The 14963-nt window shown below is 44.2% G+C and overlaps 1 protein-coding gene across 3 annotated transcripts in view; it reads right to left on the bottom strand.

The window, feature by feature from the left end:
* ANO10 (anoctamin 10) overlaps positions 1-14963 on the bottom strand; it is a 130466-nt gene that overhangs the window by 59226 nt on the left and 56277 nt on the right. The gene's annotated exons all lie outside the window — the stretch shown is intronic.

The raw sequence follows: 14963 nt of genomic DNA, 5'->3' as shown, positions 1-14963 counted from the left end.
CAAAACATAGGTGATAAAGGCAGTGCTTTTAGGTTACTGGAAAAGATGGCTTATTTAATAATGAAACAAATGTAAATGGCTATTCCTTTGAAATATACAAAGTTGGACTCCTACCTAAAAAACAAAAACATTTCCAGATGACTTAAGTATCTAAATATAAATAGGACACCAAACACACACAAGGAAGTCACTCCTGCTGCCCTTTTCCTGATCACAGGAAGCCCAGTCCAGGAAAAGGCGGGGCCTCTCTTTCAGGCTCCTATTCCCTCAGCAGGAAAGATCCACCTCTCTGGGCTCCCAGTGAAGCTGTCACCACTGCCTTTCTGACTATGGTCCTGGCAACGTCTAGTAAAATTTAAAGCATGGCTAAAATCGGTAAGTATTTACCAAGTGAGTTCCTTAGCAATGCTAGGCATTGTGGGTAAAATAACAGGAATGTAGAAGAAATAACCCTGTCACAAAGACCTTATGATCTTTTACAGGTGAGGAGTCCAGGCATGACACAAAACATTTCCATGGCAATGTATATTCAAGTGTGGTTCAAATTATATACTCCCATACAACGACCTTGAATATTAAGAAATGCTCTAGATAGGGAAGCATGCACCGAGGGGGACGTGGCAGGGTAAGTCTTTCTTAGCTGGGTCCTCAAAGGAAGCACAGGACCGCAGCAGGCACGTGGGAGCTGAGTGGAGGAAGAGGGCATTTGCCAGGAGTGGGAGCAGAATCAGCAGAGGTGCAGAAAACTGGGTGTTGAGAGGAAGAAGGATGCGTGCCGCGAAAGACAGCGGCATTATCCACCTTCCAGTTTGCCCAGAGCCCAGCACAATGTCGACACAGGCTGACAGTCTGCTGGATGGATCTCAATCTGCCCAGAGAATGGAAGGAAGGGGGTGGGAGATGGCCAGTGTTCTGGGGAAGGGGAGCAGGCGAGCCAGGGCCGGGCAGGGTCCTCGCTCAAGTGACTTCACCCGCATGGCGTTCTGTGGCGTGGAGTACAACAGGGCAGACAGTGAGTGGTCTCGCTCTGGTGACCTCCCAGGCTCACCTTCAAAGCTAACTGAAGGAGATCATGCATGTGTAAATCACTGTTCAGAGGTCCCCTTTCCTACAGCCAATCAACTCAAGCTGTTCAACTTTATAGGATTCAGAATCAGAACAATATTGGGCTCCCTCTAGTGGTTTAAAATACCTTTAAACAACCCTTCGATACTAAAGGAAGTTTCTACTTTGTTTTGATCATTTATTTATTTGTTTATTTTGTATCCACCTAGTCCTTTTTCTCTTGGGTAATACCAGTCTTACAAAGCGCTAACTACAAGGTTCATCCCAGTAGCGAGGATAGCGGAGTAGGCCCAGAGGTCTAAAGTCACAAAGCAAGTTTATTGCTCCCTTCAAGATCAATCAGAAGCTTAAGCAGCAAGAAAGGAAGAGATGGGGACGGACAGCTAAGCCGCATGACGCTGGGGGCTGAAAAGAGAATGAATGCTATTAGGCAAAGGGAAGTGAGCTGTAGTCATAACATATAAAAAAAAAAATTAATGTTCTCAAAAGGCTCCACAATCATCTCTGAAGACATGTGAAAGGATTGGTTTCTAACAGGCTTTATGCTGGTCCTGGCTAAGTCTGCAGGATGCCGTGGTCGCCGTAACAGTGAGACCTGCTTGAAGTTTTCAGCGCTGTCCCCTAAAGAAGGTTGCCTCGTGGCCCTGGCGGTTGGCTCAGCGGTAGAGCGTCGGCCTAGCGTGCGGAGGACCCGGGTTCGATTCCCGGCCAGGGCACACAGGAGAAGCGCCCATTTGCTTCTCCACCCCTCCGCCGCGCTTTCCTCTCTCTCTCTTCCCCTCCCGCAGCCAAGGCTCCATTGGAGCAAAGATGGCCCGGGCGCTGAGGATGGCTCCTTGGCCTCTGCCTCAGGCACTAGAGTGGCTCTGGTCGCAACATGGCGACGCCCAGGATGGGCAGAGCATCGCCCCCTGGTGGGCAGAGCATCGCCCCATGGTGGGAGTGCCGGGTGGATCCCGGTCGGGCGCATGCGGGAGTCTGTCTGACTGTCTCTCCCTGTTTCCAGTTTCAGAAAAATGAAAAAAAAAAAAAAAAGAAGGTTGCCTCGCTGCACAGTCATGCGTGCTATGGAAAATGACACTCCAGCGAGGCAATTTCACGGCTGAGAAAGGAGGGGTTTTGCAGGGCAGCAGCACTGAGCACGGCTGCCCTCTGCTCAGAAGCTCTGAGGCTTGTTACAGAACGATGCAATGAAGTGTCGGAGATCTACAGGTCAGAGAAGTCAATACCAGCCAAAAGCCAAAGGCAGAGGGACCAAAGAAAAAGCATGAAATGCCTCCACTAAGAAATGTAAACAACAATTACGACACAGCTGGGTAATGTCATTCATACCTAACTAATTATAGCTGCGGCTGTGCTTGATGGAATCTATTTTCTGCCATTGGTAAGGGAGCCATTGTTTTTTAAAAATCAGGGTAGTTCACCTCGTTTAGAGAAAAAAGTCTTTTCAGATCATTATTCTTGAATCAGTTTTTCAACAAATTACCGACGAATCCAAAGTCTCTTTCAATGATGGTAAAAATCTGAATGAAGTTCTGGAGTCTCTAAGTGCAATGACAGTTTCTCTGATGTACTTTAGTAAAACTATTTAGTGTTACACTAAATAGCATGCCATTTATGATTGAAAACAAATACAGCTAAGTAATGTGTCTGGTAAAATCTATCCAATGTTGATCATCCCTAGTCAGAATACAATTCTCCCTCGCATCACTTTTTCTATGGGCAAACCAGATTCAGATTAAAACTGCTTCAATTATCAGAGCACGTGTCCTGCTTAGCAGGAGGACTGCCTAGGCTGGACTCCCTTGACATGACTTCACTAGTGAGGGTGACTGAAGAGTATGTCATGAGATGTCAGCATCTCCAGCGGAGATGTCTCAGGATGGCAGCTCCATCCTGGGCTGCTCACTCACAGTGCTGCTCTTATCTCAGGGATGGCAGCTCCATCCTGGGCTGCTCGGCCAAACCTGGGGGTCATCCTCAGGCCTGCTTTTGTTACACCCCACTTGCAACCTGTTATCAAATCCTTCTGAATCTGCCTTGAAAATATATCCAGAACCCAATCACTGCTGCTACCTCCACGTTTACAACCCTGGCCAAGATCATTGCCACAACCTCCTAACTGGTCCCTCAGCCTTGGTCCTTATCCCTCTCTCGTCACCACAGTGACACACAAATCCAGCCACGCACCCTCTGCTCAGAGTCTCCAGCAGCCCCCATGTCACCGAGAGCTAAGGCAGTCTGGCCCATGACCTGAAACGCCTACATGATCTGCCCTCCCGGCCCCTCCCTCACATTTCTGGACTCCTGCCTTCTGCTACATCCCTCGCTCGCTCGGTGCAGCCACACGTGCCTCTCCGCGCGTCCTGCACCCAGGCCCACCTCGAGGCCTTCTTCCAGGTGTAGACCCAGTGCCGCCCCTCCGGGAGGTGTCCTCAGACCAGCCTCCTAGACCTGCGTGCCGTCCCATCAGGACACGGCCCTCTCCCTCTCCCCTCCGCACCCTCCGCTACCACCACTGCATGCTTATTTACTTGGCTTACCCACGTCCTTATCCTCCTACCATACACTCCCCGAGGACAGAGGCTTCTCTCCATTGTTTTGTTTGCTGCTGTGTCATCACGGCCCAGAAAAGTGTCAGGCGGTGAGCAGGTGTAATAACCCTTTCTGAGTGAGCTGGACGCGTTATAATTCCTATTTATTGGAAGATTCTAGAGATTACTGTGGTTTTAAAAAGAAAAACAGTGCTTTTTTTTTTCTTTTGGCTAACAAGTTGCCACCTTTTTTCCCAAGTTGACAAACACATTTCTCTCTGCATCCCTAGCAGCCGGGAAAGCTACCAGGTAGCTTCTCCCCTGACCGGACTCCAGGTAAGGTGGGAAACCCTTTACAGGAGACTGGGTGGGCGTCATCCTCCTCCACCCCCGCCTTACAGGAGGGATGGACAGGTATGTTCAGTGAGGCCAGGCACCCCCCATGGCTCAAGGGCTCATGCTGGACCAGGGCGTCCTCCTGACCCCGGGCTGTGCCCTCAATCAGCATGGCAGGCAGCCAGGGCAGGTGGGAGGCTGCACATGACCGGACAGCACTGCCCGCTAAGGTCAAGCCCGTCACAAAGGGACTGAGCAAGGGAAACATCATAAACCTCTGATGGTGGCTGGAATGCGAGCCACTGGTGGCGGGGGACCAGGGACCCTCAGGAAAGGCATGTCTCTAGACCTGCAAGCCACTGGTGGCGTGGGGACCAGGGACCCTCAGGAAAGGATGTCTCTAGACCCCGCTGGATGGGGACGCCTCTTCATAAGTACAGAAAGTAAACACATCGGGCTCTGCTCTCTGGGTCCTGGGGAGCCGCTCCGTCACAATGACCCGCGATAAAGAAGAACGGGCACTGGGGGAACGCGGGTCCGGTTGCGAGAGAAAGGGGAGATTCCACAGAAGTCTGTGACTGCTGAAGCGAATAAATAATCACCACCAAACAGGGGCAGATAATGTGCTCAAACGAAGAGGAGATCTTCCAGATGTCTGTCCAGGGCAGAAGAAAAACGTAAATGTATATATTTAACAACGCTGGAAATAAATTATAATTTGCATAATTTACAGTACTTTTCACAACAAGAAAACGTTTATGATGCTGAAGAGAGAGCAGAAGTGGAGAGTGAGGGAGAAGAAAGAAAGAAAATAAAAAAGAATAAAAATAATTAAAAGAGAAAAATGTTCTAATTCTATTGATGGTACTTCTCCCTATTTTTCAAAAAAGACCGAACCTTAGAAAGTCACAACAAGGACCTCATCAAAACAATAAACTATTATTCTGTAAAAGTTTATGTGAAGCTACAGAACGTTAGGAAATGCCTGCAAACCACACGTCCCACAAAGCAGGACAATCTAGGACACAAAAAGAACTTTTAAACCCAACTGTTTAAAGAAGAAACCCAGTTAGATAATGGGCAAAAGACATGGGCTGACACTCCACTGAAGAGGACACGACAGAGGCAAATAAGCACATAAAAGGGTAGTCAACTCATTGGCCATCAGAAAAATGCAAATTAAAGCCACAATAAGCTATCCACACAAACCCATCAGAACAGCTAAAGTAAAAATTAGTGACACCACCATTGTGCCAAGGAGGAGGAGAAACTGGATCACTCTCACACGTTGCTGGTGGGAATTTAAAATGGAACAGTCACTGACAAAGTATGGCAGCTTCTAAAACTAACGTGGATTATCTTACGGCTTAGCAATGTGACTCTTGGACATTTATCCAGAGAAATGAAAACTTGTATTCACCCAAAACCTGTTCAAAAACGCTCATGGTAGCTTTGTTTGTAGCAGTGCTGAAACTGGAGTAAGTCTAGCAGTCCCTCAGCAGGTGAGTGGTTAAATACACGGTGGTACAGCCCTCACCGGATGGCTTAGAGCATCGTCCTGGAGCAGAGGTTTCTGGTTCAATCCCCAGTCAGGGCACATATAGGAACAGATGTTCCTGTCTCTCTCCCTTCCTCTCTCTAAAGTCAATAAAATAAACATTTAAATACACTGTGGTACATGTACCGCACATATTGATGAGTACCCGGACACAATACCCAACAGTAAACAGGAACAAGCTATCGATGAACACCATAACTTGGGTGAATGTCCAGGGAACAGTGCTGAGTGAAAAGAAGCCAATCTCAAAAGGGTACATACTGTCCGACTAGGAAATAGAAACAGATCGGCAGTTGCCAGTTGCCAGGGTTAAGACAGGGCGGGGTGGAGGGATGAGAGGAGGGTGTGGTGATCGAACTGTTCTGTATCTATCTGTGATTGTGAATATGCAAATCCACATGTGATAAAATTGTATAGAATGAAATACAAACGTATATACAAATGAGTACAAGTTAAACTGGGAAAATCTGAACAAGATCAGCAAATTATATCAATGTCAACATCCTGGTTTGTCACATGGCTCTACAAAAGGTTACCACTGGAAGAGGCAGGAGAAGGGTCCATGGGATCTCTGTGTATTATTTCTTATACATGCACATGAACCTACAATTATCTTAACAAAAATTTCAATGAAAAAAATGATGAAGTCATTACTTGGCTGTGACCTGACAGGCACCTTATACTGAGTCCCGGGGACCTAACTAAACCTGCCACTGTGTGTGAGGGAGTGACTTGTAGAACTGGAAAATGTATGCGATTCAGCTGATGGCTAATTAAACCCACCAGATTTACATAAACACTCCCTGATGTCCTACTGAGGCTGCCAGCAGTCACATTCTGCGTGCTATTCATACCTCCAGCTAGACTGGAAAAAAAAAAGATTATCTTTTTAAATAGTAGGACACAATCATATTTAGTTTTAGTAGAATCATACTGCTCTCAAGGTGAAAAACATTAACCACCTAATGCTACCCCCTTCATGGTTTAATTAAAACTGCTACTAAGCAAGAACAGTACAGTCTAATTCATGTGACCAATTAGTGAATTTTTATAAGCAACATTCAAAATTTCATTATCACTTTAATGACTTCATTTTTTAAGACTATAGCTTTAAGTGAAACAAAGATGGTTACTGCAAAAATGTCAATGGCAATAACAGAATGGCGTGTAACCTGCGCAAAATGAAAAAGGCGCCTTCTTACATTTCCAACATAATTTGCTTACGCGTACTGTGTTCAGCTTTGTTACTGCTGCTGTAGTAACGCAAATTAGATTTTTTTAAAAATTCACAGAAGGCCCTGGCCAGGTGGTTCAGTGGATAAAAGCATCGGCCTGGCACACCTAGGTTGCAGGTTCGATCCTCGGTCAGGGCATGTACGAGAATAATTGAGTACAGACGTAAATGAACAACTAAGTACAACAGCAAGTCGATGCTTCTCTCTCTCTTTCAAAATCAATGAAAATTTGTTTTTAAATTTCACAAAATACAGTCCATGTATCAATTTACTTATTGACTTGATAGTATCTGCAAAACCTTAGAAAAATGTCTTCACAAGCTCCTAGCTCTAGACTGGCATTTCCAATTCTATTGAGCCTGAGTGGAGCCTACATTAACTCCGCCATATTAAATTAACGTCCACCTAATATCCAATCCCTACCCCTGCCTGAAAATAAGCTTTTATAAAATAACCTTAATGTTTTTCTTCACATGTAATCATGGCTGTGGTTACCACAGAGTCAAGCAGAGGACATTTGCTTGGTTTCTGCCTGGATCTGCTGGCGACATCGCCCTTCATTTCTGGGCTGCCACCTTAGCACCCCACTTTTAGCTTGGGGACATGCAGCCTGAGCTGGCCTTCCTCCCCGAGGGGGTTGAAGAGGCTCATGTCTGCACTCTGAAAAGAATGTGACCTGAGCCTTCTCTGGGGGATGAAAATGTCCTCTTGAACTCGGAAACCACTCACAAAGTGTGGCAGGCTCTGCGTGGCGAGGTTAAATCCGGGCTTGTGGGTGCCCACTGGGCACCGGATCCTCAGGGCCCCCAGGGCACACGACAATGAGGTCCACAGCACAAGGGCTAAACGGTAAAGAAGCACAGTCTTGTCATCTAAACCCAGGGTCACGAGCTCTGGCTGTGCCTTCCTGAAAGGACGGCCAGGCTGTCGGCTGAGGTTGGAGTGGGGACGAGGGTCCGAGCTCCTAACATACCAGCGCCGTCTACACTTCACAGACACTGACTTCCTTTTCTCCTCCTAACAACGTCCTAAGGGTGGGTACTATCACCGTTACTTTACAGATCAGGAGCGGAGCTGAAAGAGGGTCAGCAATTTGTCCAGACACAGTGTGGCCAGGCCACAGTGCCAGCAGCAGACGTGGTGAACAGCAGTCAGACTCTGGATATACTTTGATTAAACAAGACTTTCAGATTTGAGGTTGAAGTGAAATGACTCAAAGATGACTCAAAGGTTTCCGGCCTTTAAAACTAGAACAATGGAGCTGGCACTTATAGAAATGGGAAAGAGCTTATCTTCATTCTTCTTACACACTGAACTTTATTTAAAATATTACATTTTTCCTCAGTAAAAATATCTGATGGGCAATTTCTACTTCTTCCAAGATGAAATATCCCTCCTACCTGAAACAACAGCCAAAATTTTAGGAAACAGTTTTCAAGGCACTGGACATCAGGCAATAAAGAGCCAAGATCCCTGAGCACAAGAAAGAAGATTCCAGAGGGTCTAGACTCAATCCTGGGAAATGATTACTGTATGGTTCTTACACTGTACATGCAATACCTCTTGAGGGCAGACTGTGATAAAATAAAAATATATTTTAGAAAGCTTAACGCAGCCAGTGAGATAAGATAAAGAGCTACAGCTAATTCCACCAAAGGATAAAAAATAGGGAAATACACACACGCATGCACGAGACAAACCTCTATGAATCCTGAAGGCAGAAAAGAGAACAAATAGCAAATGGGGCAGGTATGAACATACAAGATGGCAGAATGGAACCTGGCCCACATAAAACATTCAGACACAAACAGGTTACAAGTAAAATGTTTTTAAAAAGGATATCATACTAACAGGCCCACACTTGGCAAACAGGAGGCTGCAGAGGAAGAAGCGGGAATCTCACTCCTGACTGGAGAGCGATTCGCGGCTCACTGAAATGTCCCACCCAGCAAGGCACGACAGCGGTAGCCTGGTGCAAAGGGGGCCACACCTTAAAAAGGAGGGGGTTCAGGGAGGAGGCATTCCAGAGGCAGAATCAGCAGGTGGGAGGCAAAAGAAATCTCCAAGGGAAAACTTAAAAATGTTCCATGGTGTCCAAAGGAGTTACTATGAAGATAACGATCCTATTCACTGAGATATAAAATACGAAGACGAAAAGGTAGCACAAGAGTGGGGTTCCAGGTGGGACACAGCTCTCTCCTGTGACCGACTGAGATGGTGACGCCTGGAGAGGGGCCCCAGGGAGATGTCCTCCCCCCAGGGAGATGTCCTCCGGAGCAGCTACCGCACTACAATCACATTAAGCTTAAAGCCAGGCCTTGGGAGGAATGAACTATCCAATACATCGTCTCTGTTTTTTAAAATCTTTTCTAGAGTCAACATTTCACACAAAACAATTTTACTGCATGTGAAATTACATAAAATTCATAAAGAGCTAAACATTTTAACCTAAACCTAATACTAGTAATACTTCATTGTGATTAGGTTAATTAGCTCTACAGCACAGCTTCTCAAACCTTATCTGTGGAGAAGGACCAACTGTTAAAATTCCCAGCCCATTATGGACCTATCTATATATGGTCCTACGGTGCCTGGACTGAATTGTGCCCCACTCAAGTTCATGTGTTGACGCCCTCACCCCCAATGTAACTGTTTTTGAAGAAAAGGCTTACATGGAGGTAATTAGGGTTAAATGAGGTCATAAGAGTGGGGCCCTGATACGATAGGACTAGTGTGTCCTTATAAGAGGGGACACCAAAGAGTTCTCTCTCTCTCTTTCTCCATGTGCACACAAAGAAGAGGTCGTATGAGCACAAAACAAGATGGTGGCCACCTGCAAGCCAAGGGAAGAGGCCTCAGAATGAAATCCACCCTGCTGACACCTTTGGACATCCAGTCTCCAGAACTATAGGAAATAAATAAACTTGTGTGGATTAAACCATCTAATTGATGGTACTCTGTTATGCGGCCAGAATAGGCTAATACATATTGCATGCACACCTGCAGCTCACCATGCAAACTGAACACTCTAAGTGGTGTATACTCGTTCAACGGGATAAGACTACTGATCACATGCTTCAACTTTGCAGCAATATCAGACGGCCTTAGAAGTTTCCAAATGGGCCTGACCTGTGGTGGCGCAGTGGATAAAGCGTCGACCTGGAAATGCTGAGGTCGCCGGTTCGAAACCCTGGGCTTGCCTGGTCAAGGCACATATGGGAGTTGATGCTTCTAGCTCCTCCCCCCTTCTCTATCTCTGTCTCTCTCTCTCCTCTGTCTCTCTCTCTCCTCTCTAAAAATGAATAAATAAAATTTCAAAAATTATTAAAAAAAGTTAAAAAAAAAAAAGAAGTTTCCAAATGCTTGTCCTCTACTTCTGTACTGATCTCACTGTGCACCTGGAACACTTGTAAATTAATAGTCTGCAGACCACATTTCAACCAGAACTGGCTTACAGTCTTCCTGTGTTTTGTTTTGTTTTGTTTTTATGCAACATTTAGCTCAAATATAAAACAATATAAGGGCATGAATTTTAAACACATTAGAAAACAGATGTATGTTGTGGGTGAGAGGAATTACAGAGAAGCCAGGATTCTATCATATAGGAAAGATCCCCAAGACACTGCAGAATTGACGTTCTTAGAAGTGACCACCACTGTAACTTGTTTATAGCACCCCTTGAATTGTTTCTCTTTAGCACTTCCATCAGTCTCCATATCATATCCACAGAGCACAGTACAATTAGATTACAAACTCACAGCCAGAGTATTATTTCTTCTTCAATTGGCAATATATACACCAAACTCACAAAACAGACGCCCTCAAGAGATTGACTCAGATGGATGAGCAAATTAACTCCTGTGGCCCTGCCACTGAGGGAGGACCCAGTGTGGAGATGTCCAACTTTCTGATGGCAATTCCAGAGGGTCTGCAATGAAATCTAGTCCATACATTTGGATTTCATTCTGAGCCATTACTGGGCTGTATTTTCCTGTAAGTTAGTGCTCACTCATCTTCAAAAGCTTCATGTAGTCTCCAAATCACACATGAGAGCCACGCTTAACCTTTCAGCTCACGCGGACCCAGGCCAGTGATCAGCAGAGGCCATCATGGTCTTGGGCCAGCATCACACCTTGGCAAATGGGTATGTTCACAAGATCACAGGATCTATTTTTTGAAAGCATGATTGCTGTGAAGTGAACTTTGCTGACTGAACTTGACTCTTTATTATGTCCAAGGAAAAGGTAATTGGGTGTTATTTTCTCATGTCCTTTCACTTCTTATAACTGTAGGGTTCAATGAGGGAGAACTAACATAGAACAGAATTTCAGTAAAGGTTCAAACAAATAATTCACGGCAACCTGCTTGTTACAGAGATGGCTAATTGTTTATCTTTCCTCCTCTGGCCCTGTCTGGGTTGCTCAGTAGATAGAGCATCCAGGAGCCCCGAGGTCACGGGCTCCATCAACAGGGCACATACCAGAAGCAACCAATGAGTGCACAACTAAATGGAACAACAAACGAAGTGGAACAATGAGGTGATGCTTCTCTCTCTCTCTCTCTCTCTCTCTCTCTCTCTCTCTCATCTCTCTCTCTCTCTTAAATCACAGGTAAAAATTTTTTAAAAAATCATTTCCTCCTCCCCCTGGGCAAATAGCTGACCACATTTCCCAGCCTCCCAGTGGCCCTGTCGTCTCCTAATGGCCATGACAGGTTTCCACAGCCAGTAGAATATGAGAAGTGATATGTGCTCCTCCCAGGCCCGATCTATAAAATCCTCCCTCCAGCCACCCTACATGTCCCCTCCTGCCCTCCATCCCAGCTCTTAGATTTCGGTCACTATCAACTTTGAGCTGGTTTTTGTCCATAGTGTTAGGCAGGGGCCCAACTCCATTCTCTTGCGGACACCCAGTTGTTCCAGCACTGCGTACTGAAAAGACTATCCCGGCCCCCATTGAACTGTTTTGGCACTTCTGTCAAAAAACCAGTTGTCCACAAATGTGAAGGCATATTTCTGGACGCTCAGTTCTATTCCACTGATCTATATGTCCATTCTAACGGCAGCATCGCACAGTCTTGATCGCTGTAGCTCTGCCGAAAGTTTTAAAATTGGGAAGTGTGAGTCCTCGTTCTCCGTTATTATTTTTCAAACCTGTTCTGGATACACTGGGTCCCTTGCATTTCCGTATGAATCTGGTGAGGAGGAAGTAATGTAAAGAGGACAGAACTCTTAGGTATGGGAAGATGCTTTGTCTCTCTTCTGTCCCCTTTCCACGCTCCTAAAATGACCCTATTAGTGGCGGTGGCAGGGGACGGGAGCTGGTGCATTTGGAAGAGCAGAGACCCAGTTTTCAAATTTGCTCCTCTGCACTGCAAACTCTTCTGTTCTCAATATCAACATGCCAGCACTGATGAGGAGTTTAGTGGAGGCGGTCACGTCAACCCTCAGGTTTTCTGGGTATCATGCCTTCCAAAATCCAAGGATCTGTTACAGTGTGTCAACATCATCTCTCCGCTTTGTACTTGTTTGTTCTGCAACAAAGTGATCATTCCTATTTTCAAATGACAACATTCAATACATTCTAGCATATTCACATAATATACTTAGAAAGTATTAAGTAAAAAATGTCATTGAAATCAGCATGCTTTGGAAAATAAAACCAATTGAATGATGAAAACGATGAAGCTTTTAAAAGACTGCCAACTTAATCTCTTTAGTCAGGGATATGACTAACATATGGGCTGTAAAATTGTCTTACCCATTTTAGATTCACTTTCAGGATTAGCAACATACTAATTGTCCTGCTCAGTCACCAGATCTTTAAATATCTTCATAGTTTATTAATCTGTCTAATTAGCCATCCTTTTGACAATTTCTTCACTGGATTTAGAGATGTAATATTTATGGTTATTTTTAGAATGCTAGAAACAGTGCATCTGTGGAGGGCTGAGGCTCTTTGCCAGCCTGTGGGAACGTCAGCGTGCACATCAACACGGTGCCACTAAATGATTAATCAACAAGTCAGAGAAAAAACTGTTAAGAAGCATCAGAGTTGGGAAACATTTTCAACAGACTGGAATAATAAAAAGATATACTGAGAGAACATAATGCATGTTACAATTCATACAAAATTTTAAAAAGAAGCAAACCTAAATGGCTACAAAGGTCAAGAAATAGTTACTTTTGGTCATCAGTGACTGGGAAGGGGAAGAAGGGAGTTCTGGGAAAATGTGCTATGACTTACAAAGATGCTCATTTTAGACACTTCATTGAGCTTGACACTCAAAACCAGTACCTATCTATGTTACATTTTAATTAAAAGCTCTCTAAAATATTTTGAATATTTACTTAAAATAACCTATAAATATTATAAAATACAGCATCTGTATTCTTATTTCTGTCCTATGATAAGCAGTAACATCAGCAGTTCCCTAAATTCTCTTAAGGTCTAAAGTAATTTATAACTTACTTTTTTACTTCAACAATAGTGGGAAAACATACATACACATGTATGTATGTATACATGTGGCATATACAACAGCTATACTACACACATAAACACATACACCATTCTGCTTTCAGCAGCTCAGGGAACCCTTACAAAGGGTTTATGAATTTACGGGCTCATAAGTGTAATTAATTTCTGGAAATTTTTCAGATTTTGTGTAATATTTGTATATTGAAAAAAAATTATTTTCAAAATGCCCTTACCTAATAAAACTGTTACAACATACCTAGCATGCTCCTTATAGATGATATATTAGATGTTATATTATATTGACAAGAATAGACTTTGTGGTGAACTAGGTATAAATTAGGGTAACTGGAGCTACTATTACTAGTCCAGAATAATTATTCATTTCAAAACTAACAACAAAATACCAGCAGATAACATCCATACCCCTGGTTGGCAAACTGCAGCTCACGAGTCACATGCGGCTCTTTGGCCCCTTCAGTGTGGCTCTTCCACAAAACACCACGTGTGGGCGCTACCTCGATAAGGAATGTACCTCCCTATATGGTTTAAGTTTAAAAATTTTGGCTCTCAAAATAAATTTCAATCGTTGAACTGTTGATATTTGGCTCTGTTGACTAATGAGTTTGCTGACCACTGATCTATACAAAGCTACTATGACAATAAGACATTAAGAATCAAAGTATTTGTTTTGGTTCTGTTCCCCAACAAAATAAAAATAAAAAGCAATCAAATAAAACATGAACCAGATGAAAATTATAACTCAATATTCAACACTGAACTAAATAATATTAAAGAGGTATTTACAAATGTAAAAGACAACCTCCAAATAAGGAATTTTAAAACTCAGAACAGCAATGACAACAAACAAACATGAAGGTATGAGAGTGACATCCAGTAAAGAATTAAAAAAAATAAAATAAAGGCCCTGGCCGGTTGGCTCAGCGGTAGAGCGTTGGCCTGGCGTGCGGGGGACCAGGGTTCAATTCCCGGCCAGGGCACACAGGAGAAGCGCCCATTTGCTTCTCCACCCCTACCCCCCTCCTTCCTCTCTGTCTTTCTCTTCCCCTCCCGCAGCCAAGGCTCCATTGGAGCAAAGATGGTCCGGGCGCTAGGGATGGCTCCTTGGCCTCTGCTCCAGGTGCTGGAGTGGCTCTGGTCGCGGCAGAGCGATGCCCCGGAGGGGCAGAGCATCGCCCCCTGGTGGGCAGAGCTTCGCCCCTGGTGGGCGTGCCGGGTGGATCCTGGCCGGGCGCATGCGGGAGTCTGACTGTCTCTCCCCGTTTCCAGCTTCAGAAAAATACAAATAAATAAATAAAATAAAATAAAATCATCTTAGAAATAAAGATTAAATTACAAAGTGGCCAAGGAGGAATGAATAAAAATTAAAATATAAGGGTCACCAAAAAAGGCATCCAAAGTCAAGAGGACAAAAATAGAATAGAGATGTCAGGATGAAAAAAAAAAGCGATTGATATGGAAGAAGATCCAACAAACATATAACTGGAGATTCTGAAGAAAAACAAAACAATAGAACACAATTAATATTAAAAATTATCCAAGCAAATGTTCTAGAATTCAAAGGAGACTTGAAACTGTACTGAAAGGGCCCACTGTGAATCTGGGACCCAGACCAATCAACGTTGAGACATATATCTATAACTATTAAGATTTTACAGATAAATTTTGGAAAGTAATAATAAAGCTCTGGGCCTCAAATCAAAATGACCAAGTCACTTACAAAGGGAGAAAAATCAGA

Source organism: Saccopteryx bilineata, chromosome 10 (genome assembly GCF_036850765.1).
Source record: "Saccopteryx bilineata isolate mSacBil1 chromosome 10, mSacBil1_pri_phased_curated, whole genome shotgun sequence".
In the NCBI taxonomy this organism is placed as follows: Eukaryota; Metazoa; Chordata; class Mammalia; order Chiroptera; family Emballonuridae; genus Saccopteryx; species Saccopteryx bilineata.
Note: the sequence above shows the minus strand (reverse complement) of the source record. Positions and strands in the feature narration are given on the sequence as shown.